The sequence below is a fragment of the Apostichopus japonicus genome, chromosome 8 (assembly GCF_037975245.1).
Source record: "Apostichopus japonicus isolate 1M-3 chromosome 8, ASM3797524v1, whole genome shotgun sequence".
Classification (NCBI taxonomy): Eukaryota; Metazoa; Echinodermata; class Holothuroidea; order Aspidochirotida; family Stichopodidae; genus Apostichopus; species Apostichopus japonicus.
In genome coordinates this window covers 24,472,024-24,484,655 of record NC_092568.1, presented here as the reverse complement: position 1 = coordinate 24,484,655, position 12,632 = coordinate 24,472,024, and the positions used below count along the sequence as shown (strand labels likewise).

General features: G+C 36.6%; 1 protein-coding gene across 2 annotated transcripts in view; it reads left to right on the top strand.

Moving 5' to 3' along the window:
- The first annotated feature begins 4,010 nt into the window (after positions 1-4,010).
- LOC139971154 (protein PALS1-like) overlaps positions 4,011-12,632 on the top strand; it is a 76,701-nt gene continuing 68,079 nt past the window's right edge. The window contains exon 1 of one of the 2 annotated variants that reach the window (XM_071977383.1): positions 4,011-4,229. The gene's annotated coding sequence lies outside the window, so the exon portion shown is untranslated. The remainder of the gene's footprint in view (positions 4,230-12,632) is intronic. The other variant, XM_071977385.1, reaches the window with a different exon arrangement.

The window sequence follows — 12,632 nt, the reverse complement described above, 5'->3', positions numbered from 1 at the left end:
ATAGCCTACGCGGTGTTTTGCATAAAGCATTTCTTTACGCGTGGTGCAAATAACGCGTTCACTGCCGTGCGAGGCGCGATATATACACGCATGTCGTGTCCGTTGAGGTGGTTCTCTGTGCGCGCTTACTGTCGTGCGTACGACTTTCACGCCACAGCAAGCAATCCGGTGCCAATAGCGTCTGTCTACTATCGAAACAACTATTTTAATAAAGAGTTTTCCAACATACCGGTTGGTACTTGTTACATGCGGTGGGCAAAATGACATTTCCTCCTAGCTTTATTTCATACATCTCCAATTCTTCGTCATAGTTATGATAAACCGGTTCGACATTATAAGCATGGCCATTTGTAGCCTACTTGACTCCATATTCTTATCACGAGGCCTGACCCGTGACTCACAGCAGTACAAGTCACGCTCAGTACGAAACATAATTATACTGTCATCTTCGCGTGGATGAAAAATCGCAATTTTGGTGATCTGTTGGCAATCATATATATTTTGTCGAATGATTCATGAACACGTTTGCGGCCTATTGACAAGGAATAATAGGCCCGGCGTCATGTCCTCCTAACTGTACGTGTTAATTAACACGTACAGTTAGGAGGACATGAATGTTAACATTCTAGTCATATAAAATGTCTATATGTACATCGCATTCTAGAGGCCGGGCTTTGCCAACTTTTCACTTGACGACTAAGATCATGTGTATAGTATATGTTCCCTTTCGAGTGGAATGGTGATACACACGCGCGATGATCACAGAGTCAGTCTCGATTCAAGGGGATTGGGGTTGAGAGCGGGTCAGTCGTTCGGTAGTTTGGTTTTCATGCCCAGGTTCTTTCCTGGGTGACTTTTTTAAAAGCATAGTGATTTGCGGCCAGGCTAATCTGTTGGTTGCGACCAATGAATTCCTAACATTAGTCTAAGAATCACACAATAGGCATATACGTTGATGATTAACCTGTACATCGCTTGCAATAGTTTCAATCCATTTCACATTGATCAAGAGTTAGTATAGCACGCATACATCGAAGTTTATTGTCAGATTCAATTGTTTATCGATCTTTTCTGTTTTTGCTTGTTCCGGTACCCGAATAGCGGGCCCGGTGAAAAAGACAGTCCATTTAGTTTGGAAAGCGTCAGTGACTCTCTGTTTCAAGTGACAGCAAACACCTATTCGTGAGATTTGGGGAAATTGGAAGGAGCGATGGGTCGGAAAAGGTGCCGGCATGTAAGGTACACAAGGCAACCCGATTTACAAGGACCTCGATAACCTCTTGAGTCTACTTGCTTTGGAATCTATCCGTAACTAGATTATATGGATGAAAGCCCGCATGCCCACTCTGAGACACCGTAAACATACGCCGTTATATGTATTATTGGTATATCGATATGCATTATCGATATAAAATATCAATAAAAATTTAGAGGTCAAAATGGTAAATAGTCTAATGTATGATTATTGTTAAGACTAGTACAACCCAGGTGTTAACGCCTTCTTCCGCGACTTAAAAAAATACCCAGATAGGGTCGCACAGGTCGTGACGAAACATTATGTTTTTGTTCAAATTTTGTCTAATGTAATTTGACTCTGTCGTCCTCCGGCGGATTTATAATCTAAAGATATTTAATTCCTATATGCTGCCCCTAAGTTAAGACTCTAGTTGGGTCATACGCCATTGAAATCTACGGAAGCACCGAAGGGTAAAATTACTTTCATTTTGGTCTCAAATTCACACTTTATAAACGTAAAATTCGCACTTTATTAACCTTAAAATCACATTTTGAAAATATCAAATTCACATTTTATAAATGTCAAATTCACTCTTTATAATTCTTAAATTCACACTTCATAAATATAAATATAAGTATGAACTTAAGGATTATAAAGTGTGAATCTAAGAATATACAGTGTGAATTTAAAGTTAATGAAATGTGAATTTAATTTTTATGCCTATGAAGTGTTAAGTTAACGTGTCTATAAAGTGAGAATTAAAGCCTTTTATTATTTGTGAATTTAAGACAAAACTGAAAGTAGTTTGGCCTTTCAGTGCTTCCGTAGAAATCACAATTTCTCAGCAACACTGACCTGTTCACAAAGATTTCTGTGGACGCGTCATAAAATTTAATAAACATTATCGGTCTACGGAAGCCAATAACATTTGTTGTCGATATTCATCACAATAGTACGAAGTGTATGGAATATGCTATTACACTTCTTAATTGAAAGGCGTTTACAGGGCTCCGTATTGCTTGTGACGCCATGATAACGGATATACTACGTACGCGTATTACCGCAACGACGACACATGGTTTCTGCCTGTCGCATAAAAAGGCACTTCGTTTCCGATGTGTATTCAAATAAAATATGACCGACAGGAATTGCCAGGTTCGGATCCAGGATTTTAAATAGGACTGGGGTCATGGAATCCGACTCACATGTAGGGGGAGCATCTTCCTCCGTAAAAATGGAATGAGAATTGAAATGGTACATTCTGAGGCACATATAGGCTTTGAAATTAGGTTTATAATTAGCTCTATAGTATAGATTTATTATAGATTTATTATTGATTTATTATTGATCCGTGCCTGATCGATGTTGTTCGTCATAGCTCTACGTGAACCATTGTCAAGGTTAAGATTTCCCTGTTAGCCTCCAACAGGTTTATTCTTGAGCTTTCGTACAGTTCATGGAATGGTTGGGGTTGGCGGGAGCCTGAGCCAAGTATTGATCAACACAAAGATACTTAAGCCGTGGACAATGGTTAAGATTCCAAAGAATGTGTAACATCGTTCAAAACTGTGGTAAGTGATCCCAACTAACGAGGGCTAAGTTTGAATTGTGAAATATGTCATAGAATCAATAGAAGGTCGACTTTACTACCAGCTGGGATGGGTTAAGTTTATACAAAGTCCATCAATAATACTCGATGACGGAAAGTATGTTGTTATAGTTCAGGGTTACTACTAGTTCGAAGTATGCGAAGTATTCTTCGTGAGTATGCTGTATCTGTCGGTTCTCGGCTCAACAATTAACCCACCACGAGCCGAATTTTCTTGATATATTCATTTTTTTTTAAACTTGAACTGGCATTTTCGACGAGGGTTTTTGGGAGCATTTCTCCCTATGATGAGCATGACCGAGGCCGATAGAAGGGTGGAAGGCGGTTCAACGGTTAATAAGCATGCGCAGCCGGTTTCTCTATTTTGAGACGGAAGTTCTAGTCTGACACCAACTTTACGCCCGCATTTCTTAACTTACGAGGTCGCCTCCGTATACTTCACCGACATCCCCTGCCAGTGGCGTAGGAAGGTATTTTTGAGTGGGGGGGGGGCTGAAGACCGATGGCCGGCCTGGGGGAGGGGTCTAAGGGGAGGGGGTTCCCCCTCCCCTTTGGATTTTTTGCATTTCCAGGTGGCCTCAGATGCAATTTGGTGCTATATAGCACACTTCAACACCCACTCCATTTTGTAAACTTAATTTTGTATTTTCACCTGGCCTTAGATGCAATTTGGTGCTCCAAATGAGATTTTTTTTCTCATTTAGAAATGAAAAAGGGGTTTTCTGACTTGCGAACCGGGGGGGCGGAATGATACTTCCGCCCCTCCACATTTTTCACTGGGGGGCTGGCGCCCCCCAGCCCCCCCGGTTCCTACGCCCTTGTCCCCTGCCCTATTAAAACTAAGAGTATACCTTTAAACTTCCAGTGAATGTGCAAAGTTTGAAAAATGTATGGAGGGGGAGGGATTCTTGATATTCTGTCTTTTGTGACGTTACGTGTTCCAGAACGAATGCTCTACTGTCTTGCTGTATAGCGTAACTTTCTTTTTTGTTTAAACTATAATAAGTGTAAAACATTGTTCGGAAAAACATCTCCTTTTCGAGCGTTCATCTTATACCTAGTAATCTTTCTTACGTGACGTGACGTATTCCAGAACGACTGCTCTACTGGCGTGCTTATTTAGTGTATATTTCGGAATCCAGTGTCAATGTGTAGAGGATCGTTATTTCATAACGAGCTAGCTAGCAGTGAATCATGTCCATTTGAGTATATGTAATTGTATACGTTGAAACTGAACGTTAAAATTGATGGTCTGACACCTGCTGTTTGTAAACATCGGAGTGGAATTCCATACTTGGTACTCAAAGGAGATTGAAGTTTTCTGCAAAGTAAGCCCCAGATAAACACAGCCGAAGCACAAAATTCGGGGTACAATTTAGCGAGGTAAGTTAATCACAGGATCATTATTAATAAGCATTACCATAACTTAAGTAGAGTGCGTTAACGACGGTTGCTCGCATAAAGCGTCCTTCTTTCCTATCATTTACTGTCGCATGTGTAGTGTAACACTAGGTCTGTCGTTGCTACTGGAATGAGGCCTAACGTCAGCCTAAGCTCCAAAGTTCGGCTCAGCTTAGTCAATTTGAGGGTATATTGTTTGGGCATGATGCAAGAATATTCTGCAACTGGCTAGCTACTTCATCTTCAGTCTATTGTTGATGTGGACCTATGGCCTAAGCCTGTGCCCTACATTACAAAGTTCTTACTGTTATTACTATTAGTATTAGTGTTACTTGTTAGTGTACTGTTACTTGACCTAGGCCTAAATAGCCAAGGAGAAAGGTTACTCTTATGGTAGCCTAATTAAGCCTGGGCCATTATGCCTAGTAACAGTAGAACACGTCATTGTTGGAAAATGCCTTCCTGAAAACATCTACTATCTAGGCACAGTTGCACTGAACCATGTACATTAGCCCTGACTTTTATGTTGAGAATGATGCAACGTCATGTGGGAGTTTTCATAAGAATGTCCACTGATATTTCCATGCTGTGGTGGAGCTGAAGTCGATATGTGTGATTACTTCACAAAGTTTATTCAACTCCACTGAACCTCAAGTCCACAGAGTCTCCATCCTTTGGTAGAGGCACCGTCCTGGTGGTGATAGAATGGTTTGTATGATTACCTTGCCTCAGGAGGCAAATTGAGTTTTCAAATTGGCGGGGTGCTATATAGTTGTACTGCCTAGGCTAGGTGGATGGATTGACCATGTATGCTTAATTTTAATCCCATTCTCAGGTCAAAACCTGGGGAATCAAGAAGAAAGACATATCATTACCTCACATTTCCTAATAGTATCATAGCTTTAAATACAGCTCAAAAAAAAAGTAAATCGGTACAACTATAGAAGGCAGGGCCTCTTGAGAGATGTATCCTAGTTTGTGCTCTCCCCACTCCCTTATATTAGTATCAGTGCATACCCTTAAGGATATAAGTCTTGGACTGATTTTCTAATACACATGCAAGAAAATGCATAATGTTGGGTGCTTTTCAAAGTAAGTCTTGGATTCTCTCTCTTTAAGATAAGACAGCCAAGATAAGACAGCCAAGATAAGACCTGACCATGAAACCAAACCAACTTTAGTTCACTGTTTCAATATCAGTTCTTGCCTCCTTACATTGGAACTGTAACTGTGACCCAATGTATATGGAGACAATGAGTTGATACATCCACAGTCAATGAGAATTACTAACTAAGCTGCTTATCATGTAATAAGCAGCTGAGCAAAAAGAAGATGCTTCCTTTGTGAACAGTTGCACTTAGCTTCCAATGAACACTCTCTCTTTAGCTTTGTTCCATAGAAATTATGAGTACTTGTACCAGGGGAATCAATATTACATAAATCTGGAAATCTTTGGAAGTGATTTTGAATGCTCATTCTTAGATTGATTTTGATGAAACATGAACACAAAATTTGTGGATGTTGGGCTAATTTTTGACATCAGAAAGTTAAGGTCAAAGGTCATTTAGAGGTCATTATGTCCAGGCCATTATGTGAAAACCTTTAAAATTTATATTCTCTTTCCAAGAGAAACCCATGTCCATAAAAGTTGGACGCAATGATCTTTAAATGTAGTGCTACTTTTGACCACTGGCAAGTGAATGTCAAAGGTATACAAAAGATAAACAAATTTGTGAACCACCATCAATAGGGATATGAGTACTCGTTCAATATTAGAGTAAACACCTTGCTGGAACAATATTCGCAATTAAACTCAAATTTGAATGGTTTGAGCTACTGCAATATTGTTGATAGCCTACATATCCGTAACACCAGCATTCTCTACGTAGTAATGCCTTGCCTAATGTTTCAAACAGGTGCAATAGTGCAGTAGTTACTCGGAACTGGAGCAAGTTCAAATTGTGAAGAAGTACATTTGTCTAACATACTGTACAGTCTCAATGGGAGTTTACTGTGTGGAACAGTTTGTTAAATGCACGTTCAATATAAGTTTTAACAAGTGCGGCGTGCGTAACTCACTGAGACAAGTTCTGACTTAAAAAGTGAAGACTACAAAGGGACAAATTAAAATGCACCATACTCTTATTTTTTTTTCTGTTACTGAATTGTTTTAACTTGATTTTTATACACTTATGGGATATTTAATTTGGTGTAAACCTGATGATCATTTTGGCCGTATCCACCTTACAAAAATTTCATCCATAAAAGGTTGTAATTCCAGGTGCTTTTGACTATGATTTAATGTGTATGTATAGTTAAGATTTTCTTTGCACATATGATCGAAGTAGATTATTACTTAGTAACATCTTTGTTTTAGTCTCCATTCCATTTTCCCAGTCTATGATTATTGTGCAATCAACTTCTGCCAACCATCCCCTGAAATTCTGACATTAATTTCAGCGAGAACATGACTATAGTTAGCAATAAATATGTCGTAGGCCACATCTGAGTAACATAACAATATCTGTCTGCATCAGGTGTGTGAAAGTAGGGACAGAGACAGATCCAGGATTCTTTTTAAACTTTTTGATTGTGTCATCTTCCATGATTAGTCTTATCACTTCCAAATAGTACTGCAAGTTCAATGTCTCTTCAAAGTTTAAAGTAAACCAGTAGTAGATAGTATCACAAGAAAATCAATTGTCCAACATTAAATTTAAAGCAAAGATAAAAGATGAATCATGCCGATCACCATAAAACAATGCTCTACTTTTACAGAACTCTACTTTATACAGAGCTCTAACAGACACTATCAGAAAAAATAATCAATTGTCCAACATTCTCTGTAGCTTGTTCCATTCCTTCGGTACAAAGTTTTGGAATTTATTGACAGCAGATGGCATAGTATAAATCCAGGACACCATGTAGACCTATGTCTTGTGTGTCTGTGTTTGTACTTGAAAACATGAAATTTATAGCAAAGATATAGGATGAATCATGCCCTACCACCATAAAACAATGCTCTACTCTTACAGAATTTGTGTACTGTAGTTGCCCATATTATACTAAGCTAACATATTTCAATTTTAAAGGAAACCAAGAGGAGAAGTTGTTAAAATCCCTATGGGATGTCATCTACTGTACCATCACACTCTGACATTTTGTATAGTTCATTTCCTTCGTGTAGTTTTCCATTTCATGACACAATATAAGCTGTTGCAATTTTTGAAAGCAATTTAAAATTCTCTATATTTGTTGTTGTTTTGGTTTGTCCATTTTGTCGTTTAGTCCATTAATTGTGATTTTTTTTGGGGTTGATTTTGATACTAGTCATGCAGAGTCTGAAGTGCATAAAGACACTGGTGATTACTAACAGTAGCAGGTAATATTGCACACAGAACTTGTAATTATTAATGCATAAGCACTGTAATAGACACCATTTACTTGTGGTATAACAAGTATATAATGTACAAATATATACAAATCTACAGTGCCTGATGACCTTACTTGTGTAGAAATTAGACATATAAACAAATTGTTGGCCTGAGTAGGCTTGGGTTTGAAAATTTCTCTCTCATAGGGAGAGTCACTACTCTCTAAATTGACATGATCACAAACAGCTAGGGCAGGACAGATAGAATTTAATTTAATTAGATTTCCGACTATTTGTAACAGACAATCAAGTGATGACACAAATTCAGAATGTAAACCACACAATTTTATCATGCAGAATGGTCATAAATTGTACTGTACTAAATTGCCTAGGTGTGTATGTAGCACTTTTCTGCACCCTCAGTCTTGTAACTGTTCGACGATAGTTATGAAAGCTCAAAACTAACTGTGCGAAAATGTAGCCAAAAATGTTGGTTATTCTGTAAAGTCCTTGGCCCTCCCAACTGTATTCTGTTTGACCACTTTGAACTCTAGAGGAGTTCTTTGTTGGAGGTGCTAGTGATAAGCCATAGAGCCTTGCATATTGCATACAGCGTGAAATGAGAATGCCACAGGTTGGTATAAAATACAAAGTCTCTCCAACCAGCAAAGAAGTGAGTCCACAAGGAATGCATCCTTGTAGATAACATACAGTATATCATTAACCTTGCTGCAAAGACAAATGCCCTAGAATCTCTGTGATAGAATAACTTGTAAACATGTATGATTTAAATTTTACATTAAGTGATTAAAATTTTACATTATGTCCAAACACTAATGTTTACTTGAACTCTAATTATTTCTCTCTCTGTTTTAGTTTCATTTTTTATCGGTACTTTTAGTATATTTATATATTGGAATGAACCAAATTGAAAGATCTATTTATGTATTCATGAGCTGTTAAATGTTAAACTAATCATGAGAACTGTTAAACTAATCTTAGACTAATAACCTGTAATTAAGAATCTAAGGACACTGCGCTTCAAATGTTATTTCAGAAATAGTTTACCACTTAGTTACAGTATTTCTTCATTTCAATTTAACAGATTTGAAGAGGGTAAGATGTACATTAGCCATTTCACAATTATTTTGCCAGCTATCCATTGCTTACAAACTTTCATCAAAAGTAATAGATTTTGGTACTCACCTATTTGTCTTCTAATCTACACTATTTCTATTTGTATATGTTGGTGTGTTTTCCTCATTAAGAAAGTTAATTCCGTACTTGTAAACATTTCCTGCGTAAATGACCTACAGTAGGTCATACCTTACACTCAGGACTTTTGTAAGAACTTACCATGAAGTTGCTTGAAAATAAGTATAAAAAAAGCTTAGTGCCAAAGAAATTGTTCTCCACTTGAGTACATACATTACTGTGTGTTTATTTAGTAGATATTGAAAAGTCTTCAAGTCTATTTACTATATATAGTCATATTCACAACATATAGATATATGCAAGGAAAAAGAAGTGATTTATTCCATTTAAGAAGAAAGGAAGAACATTTCAGATTTACACAATTGCAAACTAATGTAACAGGGAAGAATTTAATGTTCAACTTTTGTGTAGTAGTTTTGAGAGGTCTTAACATTGTGCCTAATTTATGTTTGTACAAAATTATTACAGAGTTGTCACTTGTATAGTTATGTGAGCATTTTGCAATGCAAAACTGGATAAATTATTCTTCATTAATATGCATTATTATGGTAATTTGTTCATTGGATTAGCATTTTGCAGGTAACACTGCAGTTTGTGTATTGTATTCGGTATCTTGCCAATGTAAGAATGACAAAGGTAACTTGTGTTAAAACAAATTTCAAGGACATTTGAATTCCTTTAAGTTTGTTTCGAAATTTCAAGCCAGAATTTCAGTTTCCGATGACAACCCAGAGCTTCTCTGTAGCTGTTTATATCTAGCTATGTCTACTGTATGCCAGTTAACATACATACAGTGTGTAGCGAGGGTGCAAGTGTTGGGTGGTCTGAACTGTCAGTTTCTCCTCACATGGAACTTACTTTTAACATTTGGTAACCTTTCGTAGAATGGATGCAGTCTGATATTTATATGTGTATATGTGTATTTTAGTATGATGCCAGCTCTTGTAACCTGCACGAGGCATGTAACTGGCAAAACAGAGATGGTATGTACAGGTACACAACATGCATCTCTGCTTTTCGTTTCCCAGGGAGGCCTCTCAGTGGGCTACATGTGTTGGGTCTTGGGGATTATTGGAGAAGCAAACCCTTTTGTAGTAGCTTACAATATACAGTATGTCAAATTTAAACCTTTTATGGTTATCAACAACATTCCTTACATTGTATCCTCCTTAGTTATACTCTTGAGACTCTTTTCAGATTCAATGTCAGTATATATGGTAAACCCTCTATTCATCCATTCTACTAGAGCTTTCTGGACTACAACTTTTACTGTACTTGTTCTAAGTCTCAATTAGTAAAGGCTTTAAATTTTGTAAGGAAGAACAAGGTTTACACTCTTCTCGAATTTAAACAGTATGTATACTTTTTTTCCACACACCCATGTCTGTCAGTGATGCACTGCTTGTCATTAACAGGCGCTGGAATATAGTGCGTCAGATATCAAAATTAGCTAATAATCCACCGCAACACGTTTATATTCTTCCCAGTAACGTGTGATATTTTTATATTTCCCTGCTAGACCTGTGGCTCTTCTAGCAGACTTTGATTGGATTTGTTTTGTCACTCAAGTATGAAATATGTAGGCAGATGATATTTTATGTCAATAGTGATGAAAACGTGTATATGATGTGACTCTCTACCTGCTAATTATTAAACTGTCATCAAGGATTTGGAAATTATATGAAAACAATATCAGGTGGATACTGTCTTCATGAAAAGTTCCTAAAGGGTGTTTTTTTAGACATTGCAGGAATATAGTTTGTAATGATGATGCTTTATAAATGATTCACCTATTGTAATCTGAAGCCTACAGTGTTGATATAATCACAACTGATGGGAGGAGACCTAATTTGCATAAAATAAAACATGTTGAAGATACAGTTAGAAATGTTTTCTTTTAAATTTAGCTCAGTCATATATCATATTTGCCTTCTTAATGTATTAAATATAGATTTTGGCAGTTGGGAAATGTTTGATAAAGAAAGGAAACTTTGAAATGAATACTGTTCTATGAACAATCTACTGTAGTCAAGTACAACCCAGACTTGATTCTTTACAAGAAGGATATATACATGTTTATCCTTGTAAAATAAATACATATAACAGTACAGTATCTATATATTAGAGGTTCTTGAAGGTGTACTTGTAGTATGATACAGTACAGCTTCATAGATTTTGAATTTTGTTCAGATTCAGAAAGGTACTGGAGATGCTAATTAATGGTGTTTGTATGTAAACAAATTATGAAATGTTGTTTCAGTTAGACAGTGATTTGACTAATTTTGCATAGCATTTGCTTTAATTATTGCTGCAAAGCTCTCTGCACTGAGAAAGAAGGAAAGAAAGAAGAAGAAGAAAAAAAAAATTACTACTGTGATCTTACAGGATACAGCCCTTCAATTTCATGTTTTACTTGCAAAGAATGTTGTCCAAGGATGATTTTGTACGAACAGTAGTTTACAGTGTGTTGACTTCCTTATTGCATCAGCGAATTTATGATCTATGCTAATATTCAGCTTTAATAGACCTAACATTATCCCTGTATTATAAACTGCCTATTATCAGCAAATATTATTGGCTGCTCTCAAAAGCCTGCACAGTAACTGATGTGTGTCTTGTAATATTCAGGAAAAAAGCCACTGAGACCGAGATTATACCCAGTTAGTTGTTTTCATGCCCTGGCATTTTTTATCAAAATGGCCAGCTAAACTTGTTAAATATGTAGGCCTGACTGTTTAATCTGCAGACCTTTGTCTAAATATACATTATTAATTAGTGACATACAGTAGTACATGCCAACAGACATTGCTTCTATTCTGTGCATCTTTTGTATACTGTACAGTTGTACTGTCATATTCCTTTCTAGTGAGAATCAATAAATGTTGGTGCTAAATTGAATGGTACCGTTGCATGTACATTACATCATCATCCCATTGATAAGCCAAAGTATAAAGTGTGCACATATATCTCTGTACAGTAAGGTATTGAACAGTGTATGGTACCTGTTAGGATATGTATGTACTATAATTTATGCTATATAGTACCCAAATACATGTAAATATGCAGCAGAATTTAAAGCATACATTGTGTTGTTGAAACAAGGAGGCAACAATATTTTGTAAATGTATACATACATGCGATTTGCAGAGATAGTGTGTTAATCTACAAATTGTTTAAAGTTTACAGTAATTGATGCAGTTCTTTATTGTTATTTGTTAGAATGTTGCAGTTAACCTGTATTGTTCTCACATGACAATGGTTCTGTTGTGAACTTAATGCTGCATTGATTGTTTAATACAAAGGATATACCTGAACACAATGATCTCCTTTGGAACAGTACGTTTATTTTAGAATATTCATGAATAAATGGTGTTTTAGTACTTTTAACTTTGAGACTATGCTGTGGTACAAACTTTTATCTTTCTACAGTAATCGTTAGGATGTTTAACACCTCAAGCCGAGGGTTAATGGCTTAATTGTAGAGATGAAGAGCTCATGTGTTTGGCGATTGCAAATATAGGAAAGTAGCACTTTCCTGATTTAATTGATGCTCTCATTAATTTGCTTCCCTTTATCAATAGAATAGATTTACCTGTTCTCTCTTTTTGCTTGCTATTTAATTAACTAAGTTCAAACTTCAAATTAGATTAGAGAGTGTTATCCATAGCAGTTAAATTACTGAGTTAGTGTGACTATGACCAACTTCTATGAAAGAAACAGCTTAATAGTTTGCTATAATTTGATAGTTAGCTGTCGGAATATTTTCACTGTACATACTGTAGCAATTGCAGTGTTGT